This window comes from Ranitomeya variabilis, chromosome 2, assembly GCF_051348905.1.
Source record: "Ranitomeya variabilis isolate aRanVar5 chromosome 2, aRanVar5.hap1, whole genome shotgun sequence".
NCBI classification, from domain to species: Eukaryota; Metazoa; Chordata; class Amphibia; order Anura; family Dendrobatidae; genus Ranitomeya; species Ranitomeya variabilis.
The window spans coordinates 900,694,761-900,715,316 of record NC_135233.1 but is presented as its reverse complement, the minus strand read 5'-3'; the positions used below and the strand labels follow the sequence as shown (position 1 = coordinate 900,715,316).

Here is a 20,556-nt window from a genome sequence, read left to right as displayed (position 1 = left end):
CAGTGCCACGTATTTCAGTGCCACGTATTTCAGTGCCACGTATCACGTATTTCAGTGCCACGTGTTTCAGTGCCACGTATTTAAGTGCCACGTATCACGTATTTCAGTGCCACGTATTTCAGTGCCACGTATTTCAGTGCCACGTATTTAAGTGTCACGTATTTAAGTGTCACGTATTTAAGTGCCACGTATTTAAGTGCCACGTATTTCAGTGCCACGTATTTCAGTGCCACGTATTTCAGTCACGTTTAGGGTTAGGGGTAGGGGTAGGGTTAGGGTTAGGGCTAGGGTTAGAGTTAGGGCTAGGGTTGGAGGTAAAGTTAGGGTTAGGGTTGGGGCTAAAGTTAGGGTTGGGGCTAAAGTTAGGGTTAGGGTTTGGATTACATTTATGGTTTGGATTAGGGTTGGGATTAGAATTATGGGTGTGTCAGGGCTAGGGGTGTGGTTAGGGTTACCGTTGGGATTAGGGTTAGGGGTGTGTTTGGGTTAGGGTTTCTGGTAGAATTGGGGAGTTTCCACTGTCCAGGCACATCAGGGGCTCTCCAAGCGCGACATGGCATCCAATCTCAATTCCAGCCAATTCTGCGTTGAAAAAGTAAAACAGTGCTCCTTCCCTTCCGAGCTCTCCCGTGCGCCCAAAATGGGGTTTACCCCAACATATGTGTTATCAGCGTACTCAGGACAAATTGAACAACAACATCTGCGGTCCAAGTTCTCTTGTTATCCTTAGGAAAATAAACATTTGGGGGGCTAAAATCATTTTTGTGGGAAAAAAAAGATGTTTTATTTTCACGGCTCTGCGTTATAAACTGTAGTGAAACACTTGGGGGTTCAAAGTTCTCAAAACACATCTAGATAAGTTCCTTGGGAGGTCTAGTTTCCAATATGGGGTCACTTGTGGGGGGTTTGTACTGTTTGGGTACATCAGGGGCTCTGCAAATGCAACGTGACGCCTGCAGACCAATCCATTTAAGGCTGCATTCCAAATGGCGCTCCTTCCCTTCCGAGCTCTGTCATGCACCCAAACAGTGGTTCCCCCCCACATATGGGGTATCCGCGTACTCAGGACAAATTGGACAACTACTTTTGGGGTCTAATTTATCCTGTTACCCTTGTGAAAATACAAAACTGTGGGCTAAAAAATCATTTTTGTGAAAAAAAAAAAGAATTTTTATTTTCACGGCTTTGCGCTATAAACTTTAGTGAAACACTTGGGGGTTCAAAGTTCTCAAAACACATCTAGATAAGTTCCTTGGGAGGTCTAGTTTCCAATATGGGGTCACTTGTGGGGGGTTTGTACTGTTTGGGTACATCAGGGGCTCTGCAAATGCAACGTGACGGCTGCTGACCAATCCATTTAAGTCTGCATTCCAAATGGCGCTCCTTCCCTTCCGAGCTCTGTCATGCGCCCAAACAGTGGTTCCCCCCCACATATGGGGTATCAGCATACTCAGGACAAATTGGAAAACAAATTTTGGGGTCCAATTTATTCTGTTACCCTTGTAAAAATACAAAGCTGGGGGCTAAAAAATCATTTTTGAGAAAAAAAAAAATTATTTTCACGGCTCTGCGTTATAATCTGTAGTGAAACACTTGGGGGTTCAAAGCTCTCAAATCACATCTAGATAAGTTCCTTAGGGGGTCTACTTTCCAAAATGGTGTCACTTGTGGGGGGTTTCAATGTTTAGGCACATCAGGGGCTCTCCAAACGCAACATGGCGTCCCATCTCAATTCCAGTCAATTTTGCATTGAAAAGTCAAATGGCGCTCCTTCCCTTCCAAGCTCTGCCATGCGCCCAAACAATAGTTTACACCCACATATGGGGTATCAGCGTACTCAGGACAAATTGCACAACATTTTTTGGGGTCCAATTTCTTCTCTTACCCTTGGGAAAATAAAAAATTGGGGGCGAAAAGATCATTTTTGTGAAAAAATATGATTTTTTATTTTTACGGCTCTGCATTATAAACTTCTGTGAAGCACTTGGTGGGTCAAAGTGCTCACCACACATCTAGATAAGTTCCTTAGGGGGTCTACTTTCCAAAATGGTGTCACTTGTAGGGAGTTTCAATGTTTAGGCACATCAGGGGCTCTCCAAACGCAACATGGCGTCCCATCTCAATTCCAGTCAATTTTGCATTGAAAAGTCAAATGGCGCTCCTTCCCTTCCAAGCTCTGCCATGCGCCCAAACAGTGGTTTACCCCCACATATGGGGTATCAGCGTACTCAGGACAAATTGTACAACAACTTTTGGGGTCCATTTTCTCCTGTTACCCTTGGTAAAATAAAACAAATTAGAGCTGAAATAAATTTTGTGTGAAAAAAAGTTAAATGTTCATTTTTATTTAAACATTCCAAAAATTCCTGTGAAACACCTGAAGGGTTAATAAACTTCTTGAATGTGGTTTTAGCACCCTGAGGGGTGCAGTTTTTAGAATGGTGTCACACTTGGGTATTTTCTATCATATAGACCCCTCAAAATGACTTCAAATGTGATGTGGTCCCTAAAAAAAAGTGGTGTTGTAAAAATGAGAAATTGCTGGTCAACTTTTAACCCTTATAACTCCGTCACAAAAAAAAAATTTTGGTTCCAAAATTGTACTGATGTAAAGTAGACATGTGGGAAATGTTACTTATTAAGTATTTTGCGTGAAATATGTCTGTGATTTAAGGGCATAAAAATTCAAAGTTGGAAAATTGCGAAATTTTCAAAATTTTCGCCAAATTTCCATTTTTTTCAAAAATAAACGCAAGTTATATCGAATAAATTTTACCACTATCATGAAGTACAATATGTCACGAGAAAACAATGTCAGAATCGCCAAGATCCGTCAAAGCATTCCAGAGTTATAGCCTCATAAAGGGACAGTGGTCAGAATTGTAAAAATTGGCCCGGTCATTAACGTGCAAACCACCCTCGGGGCTTAAGGGGTTAAAATCATTTTTCAAACTGGTGTTATAAAGTATTCTAATTTACCAAGATAATGACTTTGGGGTTTTCATTGGCTGTAAGCCATAATCATCAATATTAATAGAAATAAACACTTGAAACAGATCACCCTGTTTGCAATGACTCTATATAATATAGGAGTTTCACGATTTGTATTGAAAAACTAAAATAAATTAACTTTTTGATGATATTCTAATTTTGTGAGAAACACCTATAATCACTTAACAGCGGCTTCACCCGCTGTAGCAGTGGCTCCATTGGGATCCGGTGGCCAAAATGAACGGTGGAGCTCACAAAACTCAGGTTTATCAGCACCTGCTCACCCTCTGAAAATGTGAAGCGAGGGCCACATAATGATATGACAGTGGACATGGTGATGGTGGCGGGCAAAGCCCAAAATTCAAATGGGCATAATTTAGCTGGCATTGTAAAGTGATGGGGGATATGTATTCCACTATCTAGTTAACAATTTGTAATGAGGGAGACACCTCTCAAATATAGGAGTGAAAGCTCTCCCAAATATATGATACAGGGCCACGTGAGAGCCCCAACCAAACTTGGGTTAGACGGCACCTGCTGGCCCTCTGAAAATGTGAAGTGAGGGCCGCATAATGACATGGCTTTGGACGTGGTGATGTGGCGGGCGAAGCCCAAAATTCAAATGGTCATGTTTTAGCTGGCATTGTAAAGTGATAGGGAATATGTAATCCACTATCTAGCTAATAATTTGGAAAGAGGGAAGGGAAGGACCTCCCAAATATAGGAGTGGGAGCCCTCACAAATGTTGAAGGAAAAAATAAAGCCAAAATGCTCTGTGTGAACATATGCTCAAGGGAAGGTATAGTTATTTTTTTTTTTTTGCTTTATATACATGTAATAATGAAGGAAATTTTTTTTTATAATTTTTCCCTTTAAAAAAAAAAATTAGGTTTGGTAGGTCTTATTATACATCCGTAATACCTGCACAATAGTCTGACATTATTCCCAGATACCATATGTGAGTCAGAAAGGCATGCAGGCATCTTCTCCACGATGTTCCTATTTAGTTTTAGATCTTTCCCATCCATTTCAGCTTTTTTCTCATGCCCCCAGACCTGTTTGTTGGGTCCAGCAGAAGAATATATTAAGCTTTCCCATTGACTTGCATTGGATTCGATTTTCGGGTCGCATACATGGATATTAGAATTTATTTGTGCCTATTTTCCATATCCGAATATTTCATTATTCACTGAGCACTAATGATTTCAGAAGAAATATCATAAATCAAACAGTGGTGCTCTTTTTTTTCCGAGCCTTTCAAACATTGATGTTCTACTACATGTGTGGTATTGCCGTGTTCGAGAGAAATTGCATAATAAATTATATGGTCATTCTCTTATTATTCCTTATGAAAATTACAAATTTGGGGCTAAATGAACATTTTGCAGGAAAATAACATTTTCTTTTCGTGTATAAATGTTATAAAGTTCTGTGAAGCATCTCTGGGTTACAATTGCTCAACACACCCCTAGAGGTATTCTTAAAAGAGTACAGTTACCTAAATGGGGGCACTTTAGGAGGGTTTCTGCTGTTTGGGAAACTTGGAGTCTATCAAATGCAATATGGAATCTGAAATCTATTTCAGTCAAATTTGCACTTCAAAAATTCTTGCTAACAAAGCTCTTCTGTGTCCAAAGACCAGTTTTTGACCACACATGAAATATTGCCCCATTCATAAGAAAATGTGTAACAAATTATGAAGTTAATGATCTCATATTACTTTTGAAAATAAAAAAAACAAGCATAAAGCTATATTTTATTTGAAAGAAATTTAGTTTTTATTTTTTTCATTCTATTTTGCATGAATTTCAGTGAAGCACGGGGAGGATTAACAAAGTATTTGCATCCATACACATAGACTTTGTATATTTACCATCCCCTGAGGTCCTCCTTCTCTCCAAAAACATACAGATATCTTATTCTCGAATTCTGATTGTAAGACCCTATGAGCACAGATGAGTGATGACAAATCACATACAGCACCAGCCAATGTTATTGTAAAATAAATTAATAAAATAATTTATCACAAAAAGATATAAAAAAGAAAGAAGATTCACACAGTGGAGTTCTTTTCTAACATATGGACATGCATTATACAAGGGTTTTGCATTATGTAGTAAAGTAAACCAGCCTTCCAAGTCCATTATTCAGCCAGATAAGAATGTTACGTCCACTTAATCTTAAGAAAGTGATAGCTATCGTTATTTATGCAGCAAACTGTAACTTTTAAAAGTGATTGCTTATTTCCCAGCATTTCAGTGCTGCAAGGCATATGACTTTCTGTGCAATTAGAAAATATTACATCCTTTACAAAATATTCACTTCTTGATTTAAATCACCCCCTTATTGAGCAATGTGAAAAAGTATTTAAAACTCTCAATAAATGTTGTTCAATGTATGTATACTACTTTTTGCATTATGACTTGGTATTAATCTGAGAAAATAAACTCCATTTATGTGTTTTGGATGTTTAATGACAAATGTCAAAAAAAAGTTCCAACAAATTTTTATGGTTTTACAAATTAAACAAAGGTAAGGGTAAAGGGTGCTGGAAAAATAGGATACATGGGATAATAGGGAAAGAAAGGGGAAAGAAAATACAGGACTTCCATACTTTAACATACTGTAGCTTACTCAAATAGAACCAGGACAACTGTCGCTTACTCAAAAGTCAAATATGGTTCAAAAGGAAAAATAAATATATCCTGGGATGTCTGGAATCACCTTTAGGTGCTCCTATGACCTTGTGGGGCAAAGTACAGTTCAAAAACAGGATACAATTGAGGAATAAATGAAGAAAAGTCTTTCTGGGTGTTCAAATAATAGAGTCATTATGTTTAATAAGGTGCTGTTTGTTTGTAGTATTTCTTCATTTGGGATGAAGATCAGATTTTGACTTAGAGAGGAGTCCGTGGGAGTCCATTTAGGATATTATGCCTGCACCTATCAGGAAGTCAGCTCCCTCCGTCGAAGATGAAATACCGATCAATTTGGATGCAAATTTAATTTTTAGCATTGAGATCTGAGACCAATTGTAAGGTATTCCAGATTTTCAAAGTTCACAGGTAGTGGACTGAAATAATTTTTGCTTTTGTAATGTTTCTTTAGATAGGTCTTTGAAAAAGACCAAGTGGTTATATGGGGAAGAAAGGAATTTCGGCTCTTTTGGTATATTTAGTAAAGCATTTCTAACCCAGTTGGGGTAGAAGGAGACAATGACATCTGTTTCGACATCATGAGGAAGAGCAGATGGTCTGTGTACTCTAAAGGCCTTTTAAATTAAATTTTCCTCTTTGGCATTAGGAAGTAGATAAGAAATTAATGAAGAGATGTAATCGTTTAGTTGGGAGTTCTGGACCGACTTTGAAATCCCTCTAATTTTTACATTATTTTTTTTTTTAACGTCTTCAAGATTGTTTAGATTTTTTCTAAAAGAGTTGAAATCATTTTGGATATTTTTTAATGAATCAGAGATTGTAGCAAGATTTTGGTCTTCATTAGTATATGAGGACCTTTGTTTTTTGTCTGAAGAGATTTTTAATTTGAGTTATAGAAGGAGTTATCAGAAACTCCATAAGAATTTGAGTGTGTTAACAGCTATGTATGATAACATATCTTTAAAGAGCTCTTTAATGAAACTTTCGGATGCTTTGGTATTGTTTAAGTGTATAGAGTCTTCAGATTCCAAATTGATTTCAGATATTTTTGAGTCATCATCACTAGTAGTATTTTTCACTGAAACTAGGAGGGCTTTACATATGCTAATCATAAATTTTTCTGTTGGATTATCATCTGTTGCTTGGATATCGTTTATCAATGAGTTGTTGTTGTTAGAGTGCCCTTGTAATGTTTTCTGATTTGATTTGGTTTAGTTTTTTGCTAAAATTTTTCATAAAATTCAGAGTTTTCACTACTAGATTTGTGTTCTGAGGAAGAATATGACTCTGAAGAATAGATGTCATCAAGGGCCATATCATCTGAAAAAAAGTCGCCTCTATAATCAGATGAATCTATATCGCTATAAAACTCCCCAAAATGACCATTTTACATCTGTCCTGATGAGTTAATGGATTCATCTGATTGGTAGGAAGCAAATTTGTCTGTGTTGGAGATATTTGTTGTTTCTTTAACAGATTTAGCAGAATAAGGAGCTATATTAGGAAACTTCCCTTTAATTTTCCCTAAATTATTATCTCTAGTATTGTATGAGGGTTTAGAAGGGGAATTTTGTTCAGGTAGAGAAATCAGATGCAGATCAACACTCCCATCATCAGATAAAATTTTGGCCTCATCTGTCTTTAGATTTGTCAAAATTTATAAAAATAGAAGATAGATGGTCTTGTACCAAAGTAAAGTGGTAGCTAGCTCACTTTTACAGAAGCCTCAAAAAAGGCAATTGCAATATAATTTTTCCAGAAATATGCCTAACTATTTAATACTGCTCATAAAACTGATTTGATTACCCTTCCGTAACAACACTCATTAGAATCTCAAGTCAGTCTTGCTTTCTTAGATGTCTTGGAGATAAACATTAAAGCGGACAAATCAGACAGAAAGGTTCACAGATGTGCTTTTTCAGGATATTGAGAAGATAAGCAAAGAAAAAAGATATGCACACTAGTGGGATCAACCAACTATAATATCTTTTAAATGTTTTTATATTATGTGTTTTTTGCTGTTGCTCTTTGTAATTAAGTGTTTAATAAAAGATATTATAGTTGGTTGATCCCACTAGTGTGCATATCTTTTTTCTTTGCTTATTTTCTCTGTACGTTGTTATATGCACGTGGTTGATCCCTGAGCTATTTAAATTGTGTGGTGCCCGCTATTTCTTCTTTTACTCATTCTTTTTCAGGATATTGCCAACAATTGTGATATCTCTGAGTCCTGGACACACAGCATGGGGGTTGGGTAATCAGGAGCCACATATCAGAAGCCCCAAAGACACACAACTTTAGTCTGCTGCTAAATTCCAAAAGGATTGTAAAAAATGTTTTGAAATCTGTCTAATAACAGAGACTGCAAACTTCCCTCCCTATATATATACAATGAGCTCTTTATACAATTTGAAATTTTTTTACCCTTCATCAAGTTTATTCATTATATCACGAAACATTATACAACTTTACAACTTACCATGTTATTAATGCCTCGTTAACTTTCATTCTGTCATTCAATAGGAACCTTCATTGTTTAACTCCAGCTGAAGAAATCTTTCATGGTCATGTGACGAACACACAGGTGCACAGTTTGTTACGGTTAAATCAGTTATCAGAGTTCTTATAAGTCATGCATCTGTGTGATTATCACATGACCAAGACAAATAAATGTTCATCATTTTGAATCAAATAATGAATGTTTCCAATGAAAAAACACAAAAACAATATTTCTAAACTAATGAGAAATTTAAATCATATATAATTGTAAAGCGCTGCGGAATATGTTGGTGCTATATAATTTAAATTATTATTATTATCTTTTAATATTAATTTCATAAATCAAAACTATATATGAAAACAATAAACTTTGTAATATATTATATCAGAGAAATCCGTTCATCCTCCTGGACTAATCATTCATTCTCAATTCATGGGTAAAATCTGCATTCATTGAAGACAGATTGCTACATTACTGAGACAGGAGATGGCAGTTGCTGCTAAGGTAAGATTCTACATATGGGGGTATTGGAGAAGAGAAGGGATGAGCTAGAGACATAGCCCTTCCCTCCTCATCCCCCTCCACTCTTCATAGAATCTCACCAGTAAAAACTGCCATCTATTTTCTTCTGTCTACACTGAATACAGGTTTTACCCATACATTTAACATTTTGAAAATGAATGATCATTTCTCTCAGATATATTATTGATGTCTGAAATTAAAATGAAACCTACGGTTACTCTTAAAAACACATTACAAAATTATATAACATTACATTTTAATGACATTAATCATTATTAGCTGAAATATTTGGAGTAGTGTGGCAGAATACAAAGTTTATATTCATATTGGCACCATAATTCTATCTTGCTGAAAATATATTTATCCAGAAAACATAAATTCTGGATCATTACAGACATCATAAAGCTGCTAAGTAAATTATACAAATTTGATGACAACGCAAACAAAAGGATTTTTGAGTTGTAGGTACCATCAGATGGCATATTTCCTAAATCTTTCTAGGTATAAACATTGACAGGACCAAATGACCAAGAGCTGACATTTCTCAAATATGACAGCTCATTTCAACGAAGTCTGGATAAGGTTAAAGGTTACTAAAGCATATTATAGCTACAGTGCTCTGTAAAGTCTTGGCAGCTATTTTGCCCCAAACTCTCACTGATATATTTCATAGCAAACATGGCCCCAAGGTGGAGGCTCTACTTTTAGCTCCTAGGAATAATGAACCTTTACAAACAGTCTTGTACTGTAGTGTAGATTGGTTATTTCTTTCCAGAATTCTTATTTTATAACTCCGTTACTATGACAACGCATTTTATTAGCTTTAACATTCTGTTGTTTACGTAAAAACCTTCGGTAAATGTACATGACAAGCGCGGTTTTCACTTGACAGATTTGCTCATAGAAACTTCATCAGAAAAGATCAATATGCTTTATGCAAGTGTACTTAATCTTGGCAAAGTTTTATATTTCAAAGTTTTCATGTCATTACAAAGGCAACACAATACTCTACTTTTGTTACACATGTTGTTTCTACAACACTTCTATTTCCAAACAGCTAATGACAAAAAGGAAAACAGTAAATAATTCACAAGTGAGTAAGAAAAAAAAAATTATGTACAACAATTGCAAGAAACTTGAAGAAAAAATCCAACTGACAAACAAAACTTTTTATTACCACCTATCCTGGCTCACATAGCAGCACTATGCTTGTTTGGTATGTTCCCAAGTCCACCTTTAATTTTCATTTTTAATTGGAGGATATTCTATTCTTTTATCCTCCCATGATGATTTTAGAAATCAATGGCCCAAATTTATTAAGACTAGCAATTCGGCATTTTTTTGCGCCAGCCTGAAAAAAACCAATAATGATTTAAGTGAATTTCAGGAAAATAGTGAAAAGATACCTCTTAATAAATTGTGTAGTGTCTTAATGTCATATAATTAAAATGGAGAACATTCTGGTGCAAATAGATTTGAGACTTTGCATGGGCAACACACCTAATGAGGACCAAGAAAAGCCATAAGCTTTAGAGCAAAAGTTAAGAGCTTCATCATTGAAGTCTTATTCTTTGGCTCTTTAACATAAAAAGCCTTGTCTGGGCAATGTCTGCAGGCAGTACAGCTGAAAACGACATATCGAGTGATGCCTTACATGGGAATATGTGGCCGTATCATATTGTTTAAAAACTACTGTCATATAGATATTGAAAAAATAATAAGCAAAAGCTAAAAATGCAGGAAAAAAAACAGAGAGGCTATAGATTAAGTCTTTGGGCAGCAGCTGTAAGGCTACTTTCACACTAGCGTTAACTGCAATACATCGCAATGCGTCGTTTTGCCGAAAAAACGCATCCTGCAAAAGTGCTTGCAGGATGCGTTTTTTCTGCATTGACTAACATTAGTGACGCATTTGCGATGCATTGACACATGTCGCAACCGTCGTGCGACGGTTACGCCGTGTTGTGGCGGACCGTCGGGAGCAAAAAACGTTACATGTAACGTTTTTTGCTCCCGACGGTCCGCTTTTTCTGATCGCGCATGCGTGGCCGGAACTCCGCTCCCACCTCCCCGCACTTCCCCGCACCTCACAATGGGGCAGCGGATGCGCTGGAAAAATGCATCCGCTGCCCCCGTTGTGCGGCGCAGAGAACGCTAGCGTCGGTAACCTCGGCCCGACGCACTGCGACTGGCCGAGCCCGACGCTAGTGTGAGAGTAGCCTAAGAAGAATTTATGTCCAAGGCAGGGAGTAAGATCTAGGCTGCTGTAAGAAAGAGAAGAGAGGATGGGTTACCAATGGTCCTACATAATTTTGAGTACCTGCATAAATACTAAAGAATCAGGCAAGTTCTGACATTATATTTTTTACAAGACTAATCAAATTTATGGTCATCATCCAATGTATTCTTTGTCTGAATCAATGCAGTGTACATCCTGCTTGCTACTTTATAACCAAGACCTTCAGTATTTAATAGAAACATGAGACGTGAATACTAGCGGAAAAAAATCACGCGGGAAACCATGCTGTTGCATTAAAGTAAACGGTTACCAGTTTTTACTACCCCATCTGATAGCAGAATGGTAGTTTTGTAAAAAAAATGCATTTTTACCAGTTCTCTGTATTCTGAGCTCTGTATATCCCTTCTGACAATGAAAATTGACATCTTTCTGTGCACACTGTATCAGCTTTCTGCTTGTGTAATCAGTGATGGGGCATGGTTAGAATACCTGGCAGCAGGCAATGTAGTGATAAACTTTAGCTGATAGTTTATTTATTTTACAAAAATCACTGTTCTAACTACATTAAGCAGCTTAATTAGTGACACAACACTACTAGAATCTGGGTATCTGCCCCTACATTATCTAAGATTAGGTAGCAAAACATGTATATTTAGGATAGTCATCAATATCAGAGTGGTTGGGGAATAAAACCAAGCTCAGATGTATGCAGTGTACAATGACCGACTGGCAAGGTTTTGTAGTATGTTTAGTAGCAGCTACTGTAGCTCAGGTCTTTTTTAAGTACATGGGAGCTACGTTGTAGAACCCAAATACAGCCACTGCACAATGTACAAAGCCGTGCTGTTCCAACTATGTACTTTGTGTACATCCAAGTGGGTTGCTACATTGTGAGATGCACACCATTTCGATATTTATTAATTATATAAAGCAGTATTCCCCAATTCCAGTCCACAACATTCACTATGAGGTCATGTTTTCCGTATTTCCTTAGCATTGCTTGCACAGGTGATATCTGCTCACCTGCACAGGCAATAATTCCATCACTGTTCAGTACTTAGGAAATCCGGAAACATGACCTGTTGGTGGCTCTCAAAGTCTGGAATTGGAGAACAATGATATAATTGATAGGTAATGACATAAGTCCTTGATAAACACTTTTATTAATTTAATGATTACAGCCAGATTAGTGGGTTTTACATGCAAAATTCATGTCTTTGTCAATTGCTTTCTTGATGAGCATGACAGAATAATGCACATTATTTGTATTAGACACTGTTATTTTCTTATAACATTGTTGACACATTTGATTCATCATGATAGAGTTGTGGTAAAAAGAGGTGGCGTGATAATTGATGTGATAATCTGCTCACCGTAAAATTAATTAAAGCTGTGATGTAATGTCACACAGCATGCATGACATGACTAGAATGATCATATTGACAGCCTCTACAGTTATAATCCAAGGTATAAAAAATAATTGGGTACTATCTTGTGGCCTGCAATAGTAACTATGCTTTTGTTATCATAAATCAACAGTGCAAGTGAAGACATGAAATTGTGTAGCATATCATAATGGAGAAAATTGTCTGTTTCCCCACTTTATTACCAATTTTTGTCTCCTACACTGATCATTCACTTTGGTCTACATTTCTGTTTGTAATGAGGGATCATATTACACCTGTTGAGTAAGAACCAGTATAGAGAGAGGAAGAGATGGAGCAGGGGAGAATCTAATCAGAAAAGCACAAGGAGAAACTGCTGAGGCTTCTAGTGCTAGCACTGTCGGACTGGGGTGTCAAGGGCCCACCAGTAACATTGACTTTGGGGACCCATTTTTCACCTGCATAAAATATTACTCTGCTCTCATTCACAAATGTACCTATATATCTATGTAATAATAAGTTGGGTTAATGAATGATGAGATGCTGCTTTTTTCTGTGCAGAATGAATCAAGTACTGCCCATACAGTGGGGTTGGAGGCCCAGATCTGCACAGGGGCCCACCGGGGGAGATTCCCCTGTTCCCCTAAAGGCCAGTCCAAGCCTGAGTGCAAGAGACAAAACTGCTAAAAATTCAGGATACAAGTCATTTTATGCCTAGAAACAGTGTTATTCCTGATGTACATTCAGGAGTCTTTTGTGAAAACATTGTCATGCAAGTGCTGCTTTACATTAAATTCTTTGTTCACCAAGTCTATGCTACAGATATAACAATTATTAGGCAATTTCTGCCTTTGATTAATTTTATTATTGAATAATTACAGTTCTGTCGGTCAGTCCAAAATAAAACTCACCCTTACATTCTTAAATATTTAGGTATTTGTCTGTCTTTGACATTTTTAAGAGGTGTTCATTAAGGACATTTTATGTCAGCAAAGTATGGATTAAGATTGGCATATAAAATTCCAGTCATAATAAATCTTCTCTCATATACTTTATATTGGCATAACATGTTACATATTGTAGCCCGATATGTAATTTTGGCTGTTATTTTTTTTTTTTTTTACAAATACACTGTGTTATATGAGGTAGTGTAATTCTACACTGCAGAAAAAAAGTCAGATTTTTTATTTGGTTCATATCCTATCTGTACCATATATGACATATAATTAATAGAATTTATTTCATGTACAGCTGACAAGCCATATGGCATTGACACAAAGGGCTGAGTGTCTAATTTATCAACAGAGAAGGCCACCTACATAAATAAGTCAGTAAGTGCGAAGTATCTCATAAAGCAATACAAGAACATTTCATGAGCAATGTGATGCATTACTTAATTATGATTCCTCATATGGAATAGTCATGTAAAATATGTTCTGCAAAAATGGAAAAAAATAAACTATCTAGTCAATAAAAGAAGCGGAATGCAAATGCTTTCTTTATTGCATACCTCTTAAAGGGAACCTGTCACCCCCAAAATCGAAGGTGAGCTAAGCTCACCAGCATCAGGGGCTTATCTACAGCATTCTGGAATGCTGTAGATAAGCCCCCGATGTATCCTGAAAGATGAGAAAAAGTTTAGATTACACTCATCCAGGGGCGGTCCCGCTGCGGTCCGGTCCAATAGGCGTCGTGGTCCTGTCTGGGGCCTCCCATCTTCTTACGATGATGCCCTCTTGTCTTCATGCTGCGGCTCCAGTGCAGGCATACTTTGTCTGTCCTGTGGAGGGCAGAGCAAAGTACTGCAGTGCGCAGGCACTGGGAAAGGTCAGAGAGGCCCGGCGCCTGCGCACTGCAGTACTTTGCTCTGCTCTCAACAGGGCAGACAGTACGCCTGCACTGGAGTTGCAGCATGAAGACAAGAAGAGGACGTCATTGTAAGAAGATGGGAGGCCCCGGACCGGACCACGACACCCTCCGCAGCAGGACTGCCCCTGGGTGAGTATAATTAACCTCTTTTTCTCATCTTTCAGGATACATCAGGGCTTATCTACAGCATTACAGAATGCTGTAGATAAGCCCCTGATGCCGGTGGGCTTAGCTCACTTTCGATTTTGGGGGTGACAGGTTCCCTTTAAGGATGCAGTCATTATTGATCTTAAAGGCAACCTATCACTTCAAAAAACTTGCTTTACTCCAGAGTGGCAATCTGCAGGTAAGTAGCATTTGAATCCTGTTTATCTTGCTTACTGGAAGATCAGCTATACAGAGAAAATTAAGTTTTTGTCTTACAGCAGCTCCTTACTTCCAAACACCGAGGTGGTGCAGGGAACGGTTACAGTCATCTTTCACTACACCTGAGAACGCTTGTATCACTCCATTTGCAACATGACTGACAGCTTTCTCTGCACACACACGTTGCAAAGCACTCTAACTGTATGTTCAGCGATGACTGTTGCAGCTCCCTGCACCACCCCGATCACTGCAGAGGGACTAAAACGTAATTTTCTTCTGGTTGCTTTGCTTCCAGTAAGCCTGCCAGATATAACTAAAATGACAAAAAATGCATATACAAAGCCAAAATACATTTAAAACACTCCCAAACATCAAAGAAAAACCTGCAAAAATGTAAGCAACAGGTCCAAATAAAAGTATGAAATGGCAAAACAAAGTGATTAAAATATAACTTTTAGTAAATTATTAAAAAAAAGGTTTGCTTAAAATTACTACAATAAGGATTTGTTGATAGCATAAATCTACAAAATTCTAGGAAACAGAAACACATGGGCTATTTGCACATTGAACAAGTCTGTAGGATTATGTTCACACACCACCAAGAAGCTTGAAGACACAAAAGAGCAAAGTGAGTGCCTCACTGTGCTCTTTTGTGTCTTCAAAATGCTAGGAAAGTATTAGTCAGCCTGTTTTTTTTTCTTTAAAGATTCCCACTAGAGTTGAGTGACTTATACTGTTTTTGGATCGAGTCGTGTTTCGCGAAACCCGACTTTGTCAAAAGTCAGGTCGGGTGAAATCGGCCAATTATTGCGAAAAGTCAGGGGCCGACTGAAACACGAAACCCAATGCAAGTCAATGGGGAATCAAAGTTGGCAGTGAGTGGAGGACAGGAAAACACAATTTTAATGCCAAAAACATCAATTCTTATTACTGAAGCTTGTCAATCTTAATTTACATTATAATAATAGTTAGGCATTGAAAACTTGGGGTAATTTGGCTAAAGTTGTGGGGGGGTAGGGCTGGCTCAAGATTTTCATGGGCCCAGGAAACACGGAATACATCACGGCGGTGGAGCAGGGAGAGGTAAGTATTTCAACTTTGCAAGTGCTGTGATCCTGAGCAAGCAGGGGGGCCCACTCATTGGCATTGGCACTGGCACAGGGCCCCTCATAGTACGGTGGTGTGTTTGACTGCGGGTGGCGCCTCCCACCAGCAGAGACACTTCTGCGTACTATGAGGGGCCCTGTGCCAGTGACGTCGCCAAAGAGTATGCCCCCCCCACCTGATGAAGGAACCTGCACTTTCATCTGCACCTTCCTCTTTGTTCCCGTGTAAGGTGGTATAGTATGCGGGAAGGGGAACCTGACTTTCAGCAGGGTCAGATTCTGGCTGTGTAGAGTGCAAGGGGAATGTAGTAGTCTGGGTCAATGTACCAGCAGACTCATCTAGCAGTGGCTGGGCAATGGGCAGGATGAGGAGGAAACACAGTTATAGGCCCAAATAATAAAGTGGGCTAAATGCAGTTCAAATGTGGTAACAGGACAAAACAGGCAGCATTGCTTTGTTCAGTGGAGAAAAACTATAATGAGTGGTAGACACAGTTAGTAGGCCCAAATAATAAAGTAGCCTGAATGTCTGCCAAAAATTGTTCATAAATAAACAGGTGGCATAGCTAGGTACAGGGGTGGGCTCCTCTGCTGAGTAGCAGACAGTGGTAGTAGGCGCAAAGTATTAACTGGTCTAAATGGAGGCCAGGGCCCCTGTATATTTTAACTATCTTCTACAAATTTGTATTGGCAGTGCCATTGAAGGATTTAACAGCACAGACTACACAGTAGTGAAGCAGGGAGAGGTAAGTATTGCAAGTGGTAGAGCACTGTTCGAGCTGGGGGGAACACTCTCTCGTGGACAGCGGTGCTGGCACAGGGCCCCTAATATTACGACGGTGTGTCTGACATTGCTTGTGCACCACCACCATCAGAGACACTTCATTGTACTATGAGGGACCCTGTGCCAGTGCCGTCACCCAAGAGTGGGCACACCCACCTGTCCAGGCAAACGACACTCGCACGGGTGCTTGCGCCAGGTGGTGACCTCGGCCCTGTGGGGGGAGTCAGCCCATTTAGGAAGGTATAAAAATGACCTATGGTGGACATTCAGCAGCTGCAAATGGAGGAATTGGAGAAGTCAGTAAGAGGAGGCCAAAAGCAAGACATTTTTCAGGCAAGCTACGTGTCAGCAGGGGAAGGGGGGCCAAATAATTTGAAATCCATGATTGGTTCATTTTAATGAAGGTTAGATCATCAACATTTCGGGTAGCCAGACTTGTCCTTTTTTCGGTCAGTATTGAACCAGCAGCACTGAAGACTCTTTCTGATAGCACACTAGCAGCAGAGCAAGAGAGCTCCTGTTATGCATATTTTGTCAATTCAGGCCAGGTGTCTATTTTAGATGCCCAGTAATCAAAGGGGAATGACCTGTGAGGGACAACTGCTCTGGCTTTAAAAGCTGTTTTCCTACTCCCAGATAAGGGAGCCTTCGAGGCCTTGTGTAGCCAGACGATGACGCTGGCTCAATACCTCCAACCTTAGGTGCTATTGTGCTTTTGCCACTACCACCAGATGCACTACCACCACCATCACCATCAGTACCAGCTGGCAACCACCACCCACGGGCTCTTCCACCAGACTTCCTCATTTTTTTTTAAATCTAACCAAAATAACAACCATTATATGGTACTGTAAAACAAGGTAGAAGGTGTATATAAACTTGTTGAGAATTTAAATCTCCCTTTTTTGGGGGGAGACTGAACCAAAACTCAGGCCCATTGTATAAAACAACACACTGTAAGTGGCAGAAAGTGGCTGCCTGATATACGACAAACTAACAGGACTGAAGTTTATCCACTTTGTGAGAATTTGAATCTCACTTTTTTTTTTAGGAGACTGAACCAAAACTCAGGCCCAGTCTATAAAACAACACAATGTAAGTGGCAGAAAGGGGCTGGAAGATATATGAAAAAATACAAGGACTGTAGTACAATTTCAATCTCCCTACAATGATCTCAGGACAAGTATGGCAGCAACAAAAAGGACTGCTGCACACAAAAGTGTGGACAAATAAACAAGATAACTGCAGAAAGGAGCAACATGATTTTTGCTTTTAAAAAAGCAGTTGGTTTGCACAGCAGTGTGCAAACAGCAATGCAGCTATCAGGGAGCCTTATAAGGCAGCCTAATAAGCTACAGAGCTGATGCACAAAAATATAGCCTCCACTGTCCCTGCAAAAAAAAGGTGGTGTTGGACAATGGAAATCGCTACAGCACAAGCGGTTTGGGGGTTAATCTTCCCTCCCTAACTATATCCCTTCTTCTGCAGCTGCAGCAACCTCTCCCTATGCTAAGCTCGGCAGAAGTAAGATGGCGGTCGGTGTGCACGCCCCTTTATAGCCCCTGTGATGCCGCAGAAAGCAAGCCAATCACTGTCATGCCCTTCTCTAAGATGGTGGGGACCGAGACATATGTCATCACGCTGCCCACACTCTGCGTCCTCCTTCATTGGCTGAAAAATGGCACTGAAAGCGTCATACGAAACGCGACTTTGGCTCGCAGATCGTCGACCGCATGGCCGATCCCACACTAGGATCGGGTCGGGTTTCATGAAACCCGACTTTGCCGAAAGTCGCCGACTTTTGAATTTGTCCGATCCGTTTCGCTCAACCCTAATTCCCACAATAACCTGTGTATTAACTCAGTTATATAAACAACCAGCCAACTATGCATCTAGGAATTGGGGTAATCATTAAGGGCGATATTGACTGCTTGGTAGATGTCTAGATGAAATAGACCAATATTATTATTTAACTACCATAAACAGCTATCCCCAACATTGATACATCATAGTATTGTCTAAGGAGTAATATGAAAATGTATACACTCATTTTTCAAACTGTTTATTTGGTGTATTATTGTGGAATACAATTCACGTCTGTGTAGGTCACATTAAAATCCCCCAATATGCAGATTCAAAGCTACTTACTACTCACCAACCATCAGTAAGAAAATAAAGTGCATAGCAATGTCCCAGCATCAAAAATCTCTATAGTTCAGAGAGAGAAAAATCAAAGCATTCATATAGTGTTAGGGGTGGTAAAACAAAAACTATCAATAGCTTAAATATTCAATAAGGCAATCAGAGTAAATGAGGATAAACAACTGCCAATATCGTATTCAATATTCATAAAGAAAAGGAACGTCCTCACTCATCTTCTCAATATTAAGTGTACATCTATGGTACTTCCTGATTGGAAAAGATATAATTCACCAGAGGTCCAAATGGGGGACCATACTTATCTATGCATAAATAATCTCTGGGGCCACAGATTATCGATGCGTTACTATGAGTGGCGCAAACAGCAACAGTTATTATCTTTTTCTCCCCCTGATTAAACACCAAGAAGAAACACATCAGGAGATACTTTAGAGAAGGACCCCACCTTTGGACTACTGGTGGATTATGTCTGTACCGATCAGAAAGTATTTAATCTAATGTTTGGTTTACCCACAAACTGATATCTGCAGGTTCAACTGACATGCTTGGGGTTTCAAATTGGCAAAACTCCTCAAGTTAGGCCTTCTATTGATGTTAGTGAATGTTATTTTCATATAAAAAAGGATTTCATTTCTATTGGTGTTTTAAATTCATTTTTCATCAGTATTTGGTCAGTGTCACAGATTCTTCTTTTAGTGTTTCATCATTGATTTTTTTTTCATATGGGAAAAAAATTAATAAATTGCTAAGTTTCTTTTACTCATTGCTTTGTTAAAAATGGACAGCTCAAGGATCGCGCATGGATGGCAGTATGTGATGTCAGTGATTTATTTTCATTAACCCATATACTTGTAGGGGTACTTTTGTGGCCCCTAATCTCTATATAGGATGGCATGCATGTAGAATACTTACATCTACTGAAATATGGTGATGCAAGCACAGATCTTCACTGTCCACAAAAAGGTGGGGAGAATTGTACTATAAAAGGTTTGAAAATTGGGACACCAATAAAGCACAATGCTCTTCTATACCAGAGAATATAGTTTTATGTTTGCTATCGGGCATCTCTTTTTTATATTTCTGCCAGTTAAAAGTAAATGTGGTTATGAATAAAGAAGTACCTATTGATATTCAAAGGAATTGCCTACATTGTCCATAACATCTTCCAAATCTCAACATGTTAAACTGTGTCATTACATGAAGAGCAGCATACTTAGACCAGTGGAAATATTTTGATTAAATCTGAAGTACCTCTAGAAAATAGTGAATGGAAATATGGTATTATGCAGGTCAGTGTAGTCAGTGTTTGAAATGTTTTTCTGCCTTTAGGTCTAGCCCACTGTGATTATCTACATAAGGTACAATGTATCAACACTCTTGATGCTGATTCGTAGCTTTCAAAGATTGTTGAAGTCCTTCTTAGCTGATTTTTCAGTTTTCTCCTAAAGTAAATGATTTTTGCATCAAATGTGACTGTGATGAGTAAGTAGTCTTTATACTTAACAGCACTTGAGTATTATCATAAAGGAACATCATCCAATTCTGCAAGTTTCAGTCAGACCTTAATTCATTATGACAGTTTTTACAATTGTTAACATTGGTCCTATAAAAAATATTTGTTTGGATTATGGTAGTTTAAAAATAATGCCACCATTTGTTTTTCAATAACACATTACATTTTACTTAGCGTTAGGTGATTATTTTTCCATTTTATGTTGTGTACTTAGTGAAAATCAAAGTATAAATCAGCTCATGCGTAATGAATAAAATAAGACGGAGAAAGGAGCCTGGAAGATTAATTCCGAGTGGACTAAACACAAATTGAATGAATATTTTTTCTGCAAATGTTTCCTTGCCAAACCACTGAATATTTTTTTAAAGCTAATTGTTCTCAACAAGTGTCCCACAGAAGTTGTGAGACACCTGAAAGCCAACTACGGAAGCAGGATTATTGAGAATATCGATAGTAGAATTTTT

The 20,556-nt window shown here is 38.5% G+C and overlaps 1 protein-coding gene across 1 annotated transcript in view; it reads left to right on the top strand.

The window, feature by feature from the left end:
- The window catches only part of NAALADL2 (N-acetylated alpha-linked acidic dipeptidase like 2), a 1,269,517-nt gene that overhangs the window by 400,288 nt on the left and 848,673 nt on the right, over positions 1-20,556 (top strand). The window lies entirely within an intron of this gene.